General features: G+C 34.9%; 1 protein-coding gene across 9 annotated transcripts in view; it reads right to left on the bottom strand.

Moving 5' to 3' along the window:
• LOC118191118 (serine/threonine-protein kinase tousled-like 2) overlaps positions 1–13068 on the bottom strand; it is a 558371-nt gene that overhangs the window by 318997 nt on the left and 226306 nt on the right. The window lies entirely within an intron of this gene.

Here is a 13068-nt window from a genome sequence, read left to right as displayed (position 1 = left end):
AAAGGTTGTCATTATTTATTCTCAAGTTTTGTCAAACTTGGAAAATAATAAAACTTTTCTCTGAGTATGGAAAGTTTTCATAATTTTTTTATTTTTAGTAAGTTCTTTAATGATTTATTAAACATGTTAATCATTGAAAAGAAATATCAGTCTAAGCATTTAGTATGTAGCTGTAATTATGAAGTGTAACCCAGTGTATTATAGTAGATTCCAAACTCTAGATTTCAGACGGAAAATAGACCGAAATTTTTTGTTTTTTCCCCTTATGATAGTAATAACAAAAATATTATTAATTCTTTTATAATGTCGCGGTTTCATAAAGATTTAGCACGGAACGTTTAGAATTTATTTTAAATAATTTTAAATTTTGTTGAAAAAAATTTGCCTTTCAGTTGTTTCAAACTCACGTGTAATATGAGTCTCACATAACTGACACAGAGAAGAGTTTGAAATCCTCTGAGACGGCGATCAGCTTTTCCCCAGAATTTAACAACAGATCCTTAATCTTTAACCCTGGCATCAGAATGAATTTTTATGATGGAGCATTACTTCACAACGCATTCTATCGTGAAAATAATCGAAGCATTTAAGACCTTCCCAGGTTTTTCTGAACTTAATAACAAAACAAGTAAATAGTCTAATATTATAGTAGTCTAATAAGGAATATAATAGTCCAATATTATAATAATCTAATAAGGAATATAATAGTCCAATATTATAATAATCTAATAAGGAATATAATAGTCTAATAAGGAATTTTTTTTTCCTTACCGCTTGCTTTCGTGATGTAACTGAAAGCAAGCCAGAGGTTCAGCCGACGAAAACATTGCTCATTTATCACGTTTCCTTTCTCGAAATAAACCTGTCGAATCTACAGTCATGTTTCGAGAAACTGAACGCGTTCAATATAAGAAACGGATTGGCTGGCCGCTTCTTCTCAGATAGACTAAGTCAGGAGTAAAATATTGCAATCACCAGTAAACAGTGTAAGAAAGATACGATCAAAGATCACAATCAAATTTGTGCATTTTATAAGAGAAAACAGCGGAATCAGAATGACAGAATTCTGGTAAATAAGGTGACATATAGCTATTTTTGCTTCTAATAAACCAAAACTTAAAAATGCCATGCTCCCGTGAGCAATCCAAAGGTGTCATATTTCAGTTTGCGCTGGATCTCGAATGAATCGGAAATACTTCAAATAATACAGTTTCATATATTTTTGATTGTCTGATTTATATAAGCGTCTGATTGCTAGACACTTAAAAAGCTCAGGCCTTTTGAACCTCACGACTTTTAGCCTTTAGAGAGTACTCACGCGCCGAAACACGTGACATGACTCGTCCAAAATGTGTGTGTGGAAAGTATGCTTGTTACAACATTTCCTCGAGTATTTCCTCCAGTAGCTTTTTTAATTCTGAAAATTAAAATAATATTCTAGTCATTTTCCCTTCTAACTGTTGGATTTTATCCCAATCTAATACAAAATGCATTCATCACAGAAACACATATATTAAGTAACATTCCATTTACGGTTCCGCCAAATCGGCTGCGCATTCAACCTTTCTAATCATTGACCTAAAGGCCTAAAACGTTTTGAGGCCTAAAGAGTAGCAGAAAGAACGTGCGAGATTCAAGTTACAGGGAAGTAGAAATGAAGATATGTTATTGGATATCATAATGGATTACTATATTCTTACCGGCATATAGGTTTCTTTCAAAGAAATAATATTGTTATAGTTATCGCCAGCAGCTTATCCATAACTACTTTCATGTTATAATCTTAGCGTAATTTTCCCTTCTGAATTTTTGGACTCAAAAAAAAAAAAAAAAAAAAAAAGGGGGGGGGGGGAATATGGTATACGTGCTATTTATCTGCATTACGACTTAACGTACATTTGGACTACCGCCCGAGGAGAGTGGAATTTAATTTTTCGACCACGAAATTTTCGCATATTGTTAGTGTAAATCCAAGACAGTGAATTTTTACGATTCACCTCCGAAGTTTGCCTTTCCCCACTTCCCCCCCCCCTTGATATAAAATTAGTACCTTGCCTATCGATACTTGACGAAAATCCACTCTAGCCCTAAAAGTATATTGATAGAAAGTTATGAAACGCCTTCCACCCATTTAATGATACCATGCGAAAAAAGAATGAAGTTTTCGATTTTCAGTGGAATCGCGTGACATTTCTCTGGATCCCCTCCTTTCTCAGGAGACGGTTGTTGCTCGCGCTCATGCATTATTTGTATTTTTTTCTTTTTTAGTCCTCAAACAAATCGCCTCCGCGCCGGGCCTGGTAACAAACAACAGCTGCGTGAATCATCCTACACAACCTTTAAAATACTATCGGCCAAGTATCATAATTTTTGTTAAGGCATCTTCGTATGTGGGCAAATTTGTACTGGATGGCTCATGCTCATTCTCATCGGCTGAGATGAATATATGTACAGTAGACGCCTCTTAAGGTGATCCGTCAAATACTATTCCCCCCTTTGTATACAAAACATGGAAAATATATATATACATCGCATACTGTGATAAACAATTCGGCTAGTATGATCTACTATAGAATAAATTTTTTAAACTGAAGTAAAGTCGCCAACTATGGTCGAAATAGGTTATTAAAATTATTTAGTGACAGCGAAACGCTGCCAAGCAAAAAAATTAGGTCCGCAAACCGTCTGTTTTCGATTTTAGTCAACTATTTACAAAAAAAGCAAAAAATACAAAAATATACAAAAAGCAAAAATATACAAAAAAGCAACCCAATGGGCTTAGATTTTAAATAATTCTATCGATTTTGGTAAGAAACACGTAGGTGTTCCTGCTCAAACAGGTCGCTAAGCTTCTCAACAATAACAAATTAGGGCTTGAAGTATTACAATTTCCAAGAATAAACTTTTTTCAAGCAATGCGATTGATTGTTTCTTTCAAACTAATTCTTGACCTTTTTTTCGTTACACACACTTTTAATAACTTTAAAATGTGATGGCACTCTAACACTAAAGTAAGTTTAAGTATTTTATTTCGTTAACTGATTCATGTACTTATATCATACTGGTACGAATTTTGTATATATGTAAATTGTGGTATCTTTTGTATAATTTAACATGAGAAGACTGAAGAAAGCGAAGCTCTTCCGGGAAAAACAAGATTACAGGGGCAAGTCTATTTAACATTGAGGTAAATGGTTACCTCGCTAAGCTGGCGGTGGTTTTGGTGACTCATTTTTATCGCCAAATTTGGCAAGAAATCGCCAAAATTTAGCGACCATTTGGTGATATTTGGGTACTGCAACTGTATAACTGTAATTAAGTGTAACTGATCAGCATATGTAACTCTAGCCGTATCAGGACCTTATATAAAATTTTAACCGTATAAACCTTCCAGTAACTTAGAGAAATGGAAGATACTAGAGATTTCTCGGCGGTGAGGGGGGCGGCAAATTACACAAGCCCGGAGCCAGCATCAGTTTCTCAGCTCTGTTAGTTTAGAGCTGAATTCGGAGTATGAGAGATCTCCGCGGGAACTTCGCACTTTAATGTTTTAAGTAGTTTAAAGTGGTAACTACTGACTGGGTTCTGTCATACTGAGAAGATCTGTACCAGTACTTGTGTGGAAAGTTCTAAAACTGTAGTGCTTCTTTTGTAAAAATAAATTTTATCGGCTACCACCATCGCTGCATTAAATCCATTACACGCACGCAACAATATTTCGCAAAAACAACATACTATAATAATTTTCAATGAAATAGAAAATTAACTTGCATTACAAAGTAAACAAAATGTGTGGCAGATTTTCATTGGTCAGAAAAGTGATGCAACTGAAGACAGGAGTTTATGACCTTAGTAAAACAGGTGACAGCATTTAAGGAAAGATTCTTCAGATGAACATTACAGATACCGTCAGGACCAGAAGTTTTCTTCGTTTTGAGTTTATTAATGATGGAACTTAAGAAAGAAGATATAATAGGAGGGAGATTCTTGGGACCCAGCTATTGGAGGAACAACTGACAGTGCGACTTACCATGTTGGATCGTGTTATTGTCATAGGGAGATGGGTTGTTTTGAAAAGAAGTTTCCAGATCATCAGCAAGATAATTGGCTTTATCCAGGTTAGAGAAGACGATACCATTGGAACTATGAAGAGCTGGGATGGGTGTCAATTTGTTCGATAAGTTTTCTAATGAGGTTGTAGAGCGAGTTATCCTCTGCTATAAGGGATGTAAGAAAGTTAACTACTTCTTCCCGCCTGTGGGTCTTAAGCTTCTCTTTGACACGGTTCCGCAGGATGTTGTACGCTTTTTTGCAGGCCGAGTCGCAGGTCTGCTGCCATCTTTTTCTAGCACGATTCCTTTCTTTGATGAAGATCTTGATGTTCTTGGGAATAAGTTTAGGAGGCCTATTTAACTTGTAGCTGCTACTGGAATTTTTGATGGAAGAGATGATGCTGGTGGTGAATTTACTCACAGCATTTTCCAGATTCGTGATCGAGGTGATTTTCGGATTTTCAGTAGTCCTGGCACTCAAAATATCACTAAAATTCTACTTCTAAGCTGAGAATAGAGGTAGTAGCAGGGGAGAGAGGAGCAACAGTTGAGAGGGTGTCTCTCATAAGTAAAGCAGACGGGATTATGGTCGGAAGCCAGAAAGCAGACTAAAGCAGTGTAGTTCGGCTATTTATCCGCTTCAGATCTATTGTTTCCATCTGAATTTTGATTGGCTACGAGATAGCCACACTGCCGAGAAATTTTGATGCATCGCTGATGCTAGGAGGAGGACATATAAAATCTAAAATGAAAATTTAAAGATCTAATTGCCAATTGTTAATAATTTAGTTAATGTTTTAGTTTCATATTTTAAGTATTTGTGGCTGCAAAATGTTTAACTACAATAAAAGAAATATAATTTAATTTGCCACGACAGCGTCTTATTGGACCTATATGACTTCCAAACTTCTTCCTTATTCGGGATCTACTAAGTGTGCTTCAAAATCTGTGTCATTCCCAAATCATGACATACGAACGTACATACTTGCATGCGTTAGGGTTCGTAATAGATTGAATGCACATAGAACCGATGACAGCTTAATCAAATTTATTTTTACCCCCTTCCACATCATAATTCTGGAAATTTCTACAAAAATATTTGTACAGCTCTTCTCAATATCATAGAACACTGTCAGCAGTTACACTGGAAACAACTGGAACGTTAAACACAATACAATGCAAATTGCATCTAAAAAGCGAAGCTCTCACGATATTTCAATACTTTGAATTCAGCTCTTGAACGAACAAAATCTACTGAGAAACTACGTTGATACGCAAGTATTTAGGCAGGAATTCTACTGCATCAGCAGTAGCAGTACGTTTCTACCAGCCTGAATTTATTCCACAATGGGCCTGGTGATAATAAATATCTGAAAGTTTTCTCCTTGCGAGAGATCTTGATGGTGAATCTGGGAAATATGCTCTTCTCGGTGTCATATAGTCTTTCCCCGAAAGCCGAGAAATCCCCAGTACCTTACACTTCTCGAAATTACTGGAAGGCATATGAGGGCCGGGTACGCTTAAAGTTATACATAGGACTAATTACAGAGTTTCAATTTCAGTATCAATTACAGTTATACAGGGACCGGCCCAAAATGTCGCCAAATGGTCACCAATTTTGGCGACTTTAGACTATTTTTTGCCAAATTTGGCGATAAAAATTAATTACCAAAATCACGAAATATTAATCATCAAAACCATGAAATATAAATCACCTAGCTTGGCGATATCTCGTCAATCTAGCGAGATAGCCATAAATAGACTTGTCCCTGTATTGTTACTTTTCCGGCAAGACTTTCATGTTACATTATGCAAAAGATACTACAGTTTTACATATAATTTCACTAACATTATTGACATATATCCAAAATTCGTGACAAAATATATATACCAGTGTGTATGCAATAATACAGAATTGTAGCCACATGTCAAAGAACATGATGTACATAATGACGCTGGTAATAATTTTTTATTTACTAAATTTTTTATTTTGTTATTAATTTGAATATCATCGGAGCGACAAAATAAAAATCTTCACTAAGAGGTGGCAACCGAAAAGACGAGTGTGACTTCCAAAAATATTTTTAAGAAAAAATAATCAGGTTACATTGCAGCTTGTTTTTCTCTTTGTTATTGTTTAGTTTTTGTTTAATTTTTCCCAAGTTATTTTAAAAATATGTTGCAAGATAGTAACAATTTAAATGAATGATTTATTTTATAAAAGTTGAAAATTATTTATTAATTTTTTTGATTAAATTGCGCACACTGGCTAGTTAGGTTTTTTGCATGACTTCCGAATAACTACCTAGCTTTCCAGTGTCGCGATCTTGGCAAAAATGATAAATTCTCTATTATCTTTAATGCTTTTTTTAATCATCTTCCATACGAGACAACCTAAAGTGAAACATTAATTAAGAAGCTTTTTACTATCCCAGAAATTGACTCCTCCGTTAATATTACATCCAAAAATTCCCGAAGCGTTTCGTCATTGCCCCGGAAGAATATCTGGCAAAGCGGCAATAGTTCTTACTCTAAGGTGCAACGACGCCATTTTGAAACCGACCATTTTCCCAGCAGGCTTTAAAACATACCCGGCCTAAATTAATCGCTGAATGCTGCCAAGGATCAGCCTCCAAGTCGCGCACTAATCACATCTAGGAGCGACAGAAGGAAAAGTCCTTCTCTCTCTCTTGTTTCATCACAATGAACTCGACCGCTGCCGGGTGCACTCCGCGGGGAGGGAGCGTGTGCGCGGTACAAACGCTTGTGCGTGAATGGGGGGGGGGATGTGCATCCACCTTTGGAGAGGAACGGGATGGAGAGGAGAAGAAATGCGCCTGGGTGGACATCACCACGCTCGATTCCAAGGATGGCGAGGAAAGGAGATTCGTTCGCTCTCTCTAGCGGTAGTAGAAGGAAAAGGTCGCTGCTTTATATTTAAATGTTAATAGTCTTCTCGAGGAAGCGCTTTCTCCGATAGAAAAAAGCTATAAATTAAAACGCAAGCTAATTAATTCAACAGTTCTTTTTTGTTGAGAGGGGAGTGAGTCGGCAACATTCTTTACTTATACCATGCACGAGACTCAACATGTATATTACAGCCCATTGAAAGAAATCTAGTTTTCCAATACTTCTTACTCTACCTACTTCCAGGAAATGTGTAGCCTAGTTCTTACCTACTTATATACAGTTGAGCCCCACTAAAACGAGCTGTAAGGAATCGGAAGTTTGGTTTGCTGTATCCGTTTCGATAAGAAAAATAGATTACCTCACAAAAATACATTAACAGCTTTGTATGAAAACGAGTAACAGAAAACACTGATGAATTTAGCTTTAACTTTTACTTAAGATATGTATGGCTAAAGACTCAATAACTTGAAAAATATTCTATGTCTTTCAAAAAACCCTGTTCGGGAGGACGGAATTTAAACATCAGTTATGCTCAAGAAAACAAACAAAAATCGATAAACATGAAAAAGTTTTCATTTTCTAAATGACGAATTAACTGTACAACCCAAGCACATAAGAATCACTACTTCCTCTTTTACCTCACCAGTGAAATTTCGAAATTTTCATCATGGTGTCAGCCTTTGTAGAGTTCTGTCTGACAACTCGGTCAAAGAACTTGAATAGAATCAAAGAACCCACTTACATTTTTTTGACCATATACAATGAATCTCATATATTGTAATAAGATTTGCTTATGGTATCCTCATTATCCTAGATTGGGTAGTACACCTGCTTCGCATAGTCTTTGTTTAGACCACGGAGAAAAGTAGAGTTGAACATAAAAGAAAAGCAATGTAAAGGTGCTTCCTTTCACGGATGGAATGTGGATTCTAACATCCTAAACGTGGATGACTTTAAGGATTAGTTACAAATGGAAGAAATTCTGGAAAAAATGCAAAAAAGCTTCGATCGTAGGTATCCCTTTACTTCGTTATGTATGATTTTTTTTTTTTTAACCTTTGGAAGTTCGCTATAGTATATGAAATAATATTAAGTGTAAATAGGGCTTAATTTCGTTATATTATTACCAGATTTACGCAGTACGTTCTATTTTGTTCCCTTCGTTAGACTATAAGAACATAGTAAACATATCAGTGTTACAAACTGAGAGATTCATAAACAATGTCATGTTTATTAAGAAAGCAAACTGCACATGTCTTCGGGCAGTGATTTGAATCAAGGTCAATAGGCAAACAGGAATACGCTCTTCCCAATAGTAACGTCACTTACTTAAAGAAGTGGGAAAAATGTACGCAACAGAAATACTTGCTTTTAAGCAGAGTGACGTTATACACGAGCAAGTGTTATTATGCAATAATTTTGGTTTGAATCTCAAACAACGGATGGAATGTTTGTGACTTTAATGTCTTTCCAGTATTACAGTGGGAGCACTTAAAACCTATCGATCCAAATGCTCTTTCGGCAAGCTAGTAGGAGAGCAAGAGTGGTACAAGATATTGCAAATTTACCTCCAGAGATGCTCTCGATCATAACTATTGTATAATACAACTGATACATAGCCATCGGGTTATTCGTACTAAATAATCCATTCTTAAATTTATTTCATTTTTGTAACGCATCCAACGTGTATCATTTAAACCTAACTGATGCGTTTTAAGCAGTTACAGCATCTGTGTAATTAATAGATCTGATGACATTTAATTACGCAAGTCATATTGTTACATGCCTTAGGTTCGTAGGACTGACTGAATGCACATAGAGTCGCTGATAGCTTGATGAAATTAATTTTCCCCCTCCGCTTCCCCTCCCCCAAAAAGTAAAAAAACACTTAACAGTTTTAGAACTTTTCGCAAAAGTACCCTTACAACTCTTCTTAGTATGACAGAGCACAACCAGTTGTTACTACGTCAAACTTTACAGTGGCTCACATTTGTTTCCGATAACTTGAATTTGTAAAATTTATCTAAATTTATTTATCTAATCCTGTACTAAATATCGAAGATTCAAAATTTTCTCCTAATATATTATTTTTTCTCTGTTTCAAGCCTTGCTTTTTATAAATTAATCTTAATTAAAATACTCTTAGTAATAAAATAATTTACTCTAAAAGTTAACTAACTCATGAAAATATATTACAAGAATTATTGTCTGGATTATTATAATTTGGAAATTATTATTTGTTTAATAAACTATATTAACATATCTGACGTTAACACCGCAAGATGCTACAAATTAATAGCAAATTCTGTTCGAAATTTAACTATTCACAATTTTAAAGATGATAAAAGTATTCAAAATATTCTTAAAATATATTATGCAAAGCGATTAACTATCGTCAATGTAATAAAACGATGGAAATTGCACAGAACAGCTCAAAATGCACTGAAGTCTGGATCACAACACCAAGGAGTCGAAAACTTATCCTCAGAAAAATCAAACAAAATGCAAAAAGTAATGATGCTGTAAAACTTGCAGAGGATTTACAGAACGACTTGCAATAAAAAAGTGTTGGAACAATTAATTTACAGCCCTTGAATATACAATGGGCGGCCAGCAAGCAGAAATTCTTAGCAACAACAACAAAAAAAAAAAAAAAAAAAGTTACGAATTTTGTACTTAAGTAAATAATTTTAGTAAAATTTTATGTGAAATTGTAGTATTCTTTGCATAATGTTATATTAAATGCTTGAAAGAGAGGAAGCTTTGGGGGGGGGAATAAGATTACAAGGCAAGTCTACTTAATATTGAAGTAAATAGCTATTTCGCTAGACTGGTGAGATTTCGCCAAGTTGGCGATGTTGTTGGCGACAAATTTTGTTACCAAATTTGGCGACCATTTGCCGACATTTTGGTTCGGTCCTGTAAAACTGCAACTGGCACTGTAATTTAATAACTGTAATTGATCCTTCTATGTAACTTTAACCCTATCCGGCTTTTATATGTCTTGCGATAATTTCGAGAAGATTTAGGTACTAGAAATTTCTTGGCGGCCAGGAAAAAGCTATATTAGACCGGATGGAGCATCAGTTTCTCAGTTGTTAGTTCATAGGTGAATTCGGAGTATCGGAGTACTGAGATGTCCGTGACAGCTTCGCTTTGCATTGCGTTTTGTTTAACGCACTTAGTAATTTAAAGTGTAAATACTGATTGTGCTCTGTGATACTGAGAAGAGCTGCACTAGTATTTTTGCAGGACGTTCCAGAACTGTGAAGTGTCCCTTCTGGTTAAATAAATTTTATCAAGCTTTCATCGGTCCTGGGTGCATTCAATCTATTGCGAACCCGTTAGCACGCAACACAATAATAACGCACAATAATAACGTAACATAATACGCCTGGTATTCGCAATACCAATGATAAACAGAGATTTATCATATTTAAACAACGTTATATATTTGCAGATGAGTCAAAATTTAATATATTTGGGTTCGATAAACGAATTAGTATGAGGCGAAAGCCAAATGAAGATTTAAATCCAAAAAGCCCTATGATGGTGTAAGCATAATGGTTTGAGGATGTTTCGTTTCCTCTAGAATGGGTAATTATCTTTTTATTGAAAACCCGAAAGCATCCTTAAGAAAACTTGGAATGAAAAAAACATTTAAGTTCCATCAGTTTAACCATTCTATACATTTCTAAATGGTCGCTTTTGGTTATTACACAATTGTCTTCAAAGTTATCAAAACTCCTCCATAATCTTCTGAATGGATATTCCTATATTCCTATGCTGTGAGTCGGAGAAAAGAATAAAAAACATTTTTTCGAAAGGTCTACTTTAGCAATTCTTAGGAAAGAATGAACAAAAGGGAATACTGGAAAAAATTAGTTAAATACATGCCAAAGCAAATGGAATTTTAGCTAAAGGATGTCTAACAAAATACTGGATATAGCCTTTTTATTAAATAAACTGCTTTCTCAAATATACTCCAAAATTTCTGGAGTTTATTAAAAACCGAATTATTCGGTTTATTTTTTATTCAGTTTCGGTGGGTTCTTTGATTCCGTTTAAAAGTTCTTTGACAGAGTTGTCAGATAAAGTTCCATAAAGGCTGATACTATGATGGAAATTTTGAAATTTTCGCTACAGATAAAAAAGGAATTAGTGAATCTTATGAGTTTGGGTTATACAAATGGTTCGTCTTTTAAAAGAATGAAATATCTTTTATCCTCATCGACTTTTGTTTCTTTGTGTATAAATGCTGTCCAAGTACTGTCCTTACGTGTTTTGCAGGCTTAGGTGTTTTAAAGACATAGAATATTGAGTTCATCTTCAGAACTTTATAAATAAATTGAATCGAATAAATTCCGGTTATATTTAACCGCTTTATACTTACGGAAGTTCATTTTCAGAACTTCTTGAGTAAATTATTTACAAAATTGTTTCGAACAACTTTTTCGAAAACGAGCAGGTAATAAAAAAAAATGATCGAGAGTACACGTGAAAGAAAAACGAAAGTCATTTCGATAATATTTAGTAACTGATATTTGCAAACAAAACTGAAAAACACAAGTGTCCGGAAACAAATGTTAGCCACAGTAATTACGGACTGTGTTATTAAGTTTTCTAGATGTTATTATCATTCCCATTCATTCATTTATTTTTAGGAAGTTAAAACATTAGTCCGATACTTATAACCAAATACTAAAAATATCTTCTAATGATCAAATTTGGTGAGATTTAAAGTTCGTTCAACTCGAAACAATGTTTAGCAATTTGCTAAACTGACAGAGATAAGCTATTCTAGATAAGCAGTTCGAATGCAAAGTGCTGTATGTTTAATTCAATTTCTGTGATACAGATCGTCTGCAGAGAATTATGCATTTTGTAGATTCTTGCATGGTGAAAGAATCATGATCATCAGACAACAAAGGCGATAGTAACAAAATCTAACAGAAGGGCATCAGTTGTAGTTATCGAGGTTTAATAAAAGCATTACATTTCTCATGATATCAAGGTTAAAAGGACGCATGCCTAAAGCGCTTTTTCCAATTATTTTCTTTAGCGAAAATGAAACACCTACCTCGTTTATTTCTTCTCCCTGCCATTTCTCCATTACATAATAGTTGTAAGCATTCCAAGTAAGAACAAGGAGTTATTTGCTTTTCCCCATTTAATGACTGACATTTGACAAAAAGTACCAACAACAACAAGAATTTTTTTTACATCACACACAGCATTCATTTTACTAAGAGTTTGCATTCCTGCAAGAGCACCATAAATCGAATCACCGTAGAATCAACCAACTGTTTAAGAGTTTTTCGAAGAAACTGAACTATTAAACACCGTATTTTTTCGAGTTCCCTCCCCCCAGCTTTTTAACTCCAATTTCTGAAATTAAAAAAACATTAGTGTTATTTTGCTCTTCCTTAATGCGTTCACTGAACAAGTTCCCGTATATTTTAAAATGGATTCGTTCATGTACTGATAGTTTTCGTGTTACTAACGAAGTCAAACCCTAGCAAACTACCCGCGAAGGACTCGCCTTCTAACTGTTGAATTTTACGTCAGCCTAATAAAAGAACCGTCCCGTAACGGCGAAGCAAACATGAACTGACTTCAAGTCTACGCTTTCGCTGAGTCGGCTGCATGCTCACTTCTGCATATTCCATAATTATTTATGGATGATTTGAGGCATGAGGAATAGCACAGACAACAATAAGACCGGGTGAGATAACAATTGAATTTTTACGCCAGCCTAATACAAGAATAAACCCATCACAGAGAAGCAAACATGAATTGACATTCAGTCTACGAGTCTGTATTGTGTGGAGTCTGCTGCATCTTCTCTAATAATTTATGGATGATTTGAGGCCTAAGGAGTAGCAGAGACAACCGTAACAGCGAAGGTGTTTCAAGATACAGGGACGTAGAAATGAAGATATAAGATACTGAAATGTTAATATTACTGTGTATTCTTATTGGGATGCAGGTTTCTTTTAAAGAAATAATATTGTGATAGTTACAGGTAGTTCATCCATGATTACTTTTTCATTTGCTATAATATTCTTATGTAACAAATACTGTACTGTATCTTTGGAAATTTAAT

Source organism: Stegodyphus dumicola, chromosome 1, assembly GCF_044657685.1.
Source record: "Stegodyphus dumicola isolate Sdum_Otavi_A_Nest chromosome 1, ASM4465768v1".
NCBI classification, from domain to species: domain Eukaryota; kingdom Metazoa; phylum Arthropoda; class Arachnida; order Araneae; family Eresidae; genus Stegodyphus; species Stegodyphus dumicola.
Note: the sequence above shows the minus strand (reverse complement) of the source record. Positions and strands in the feature narration are given on the sequence as shown.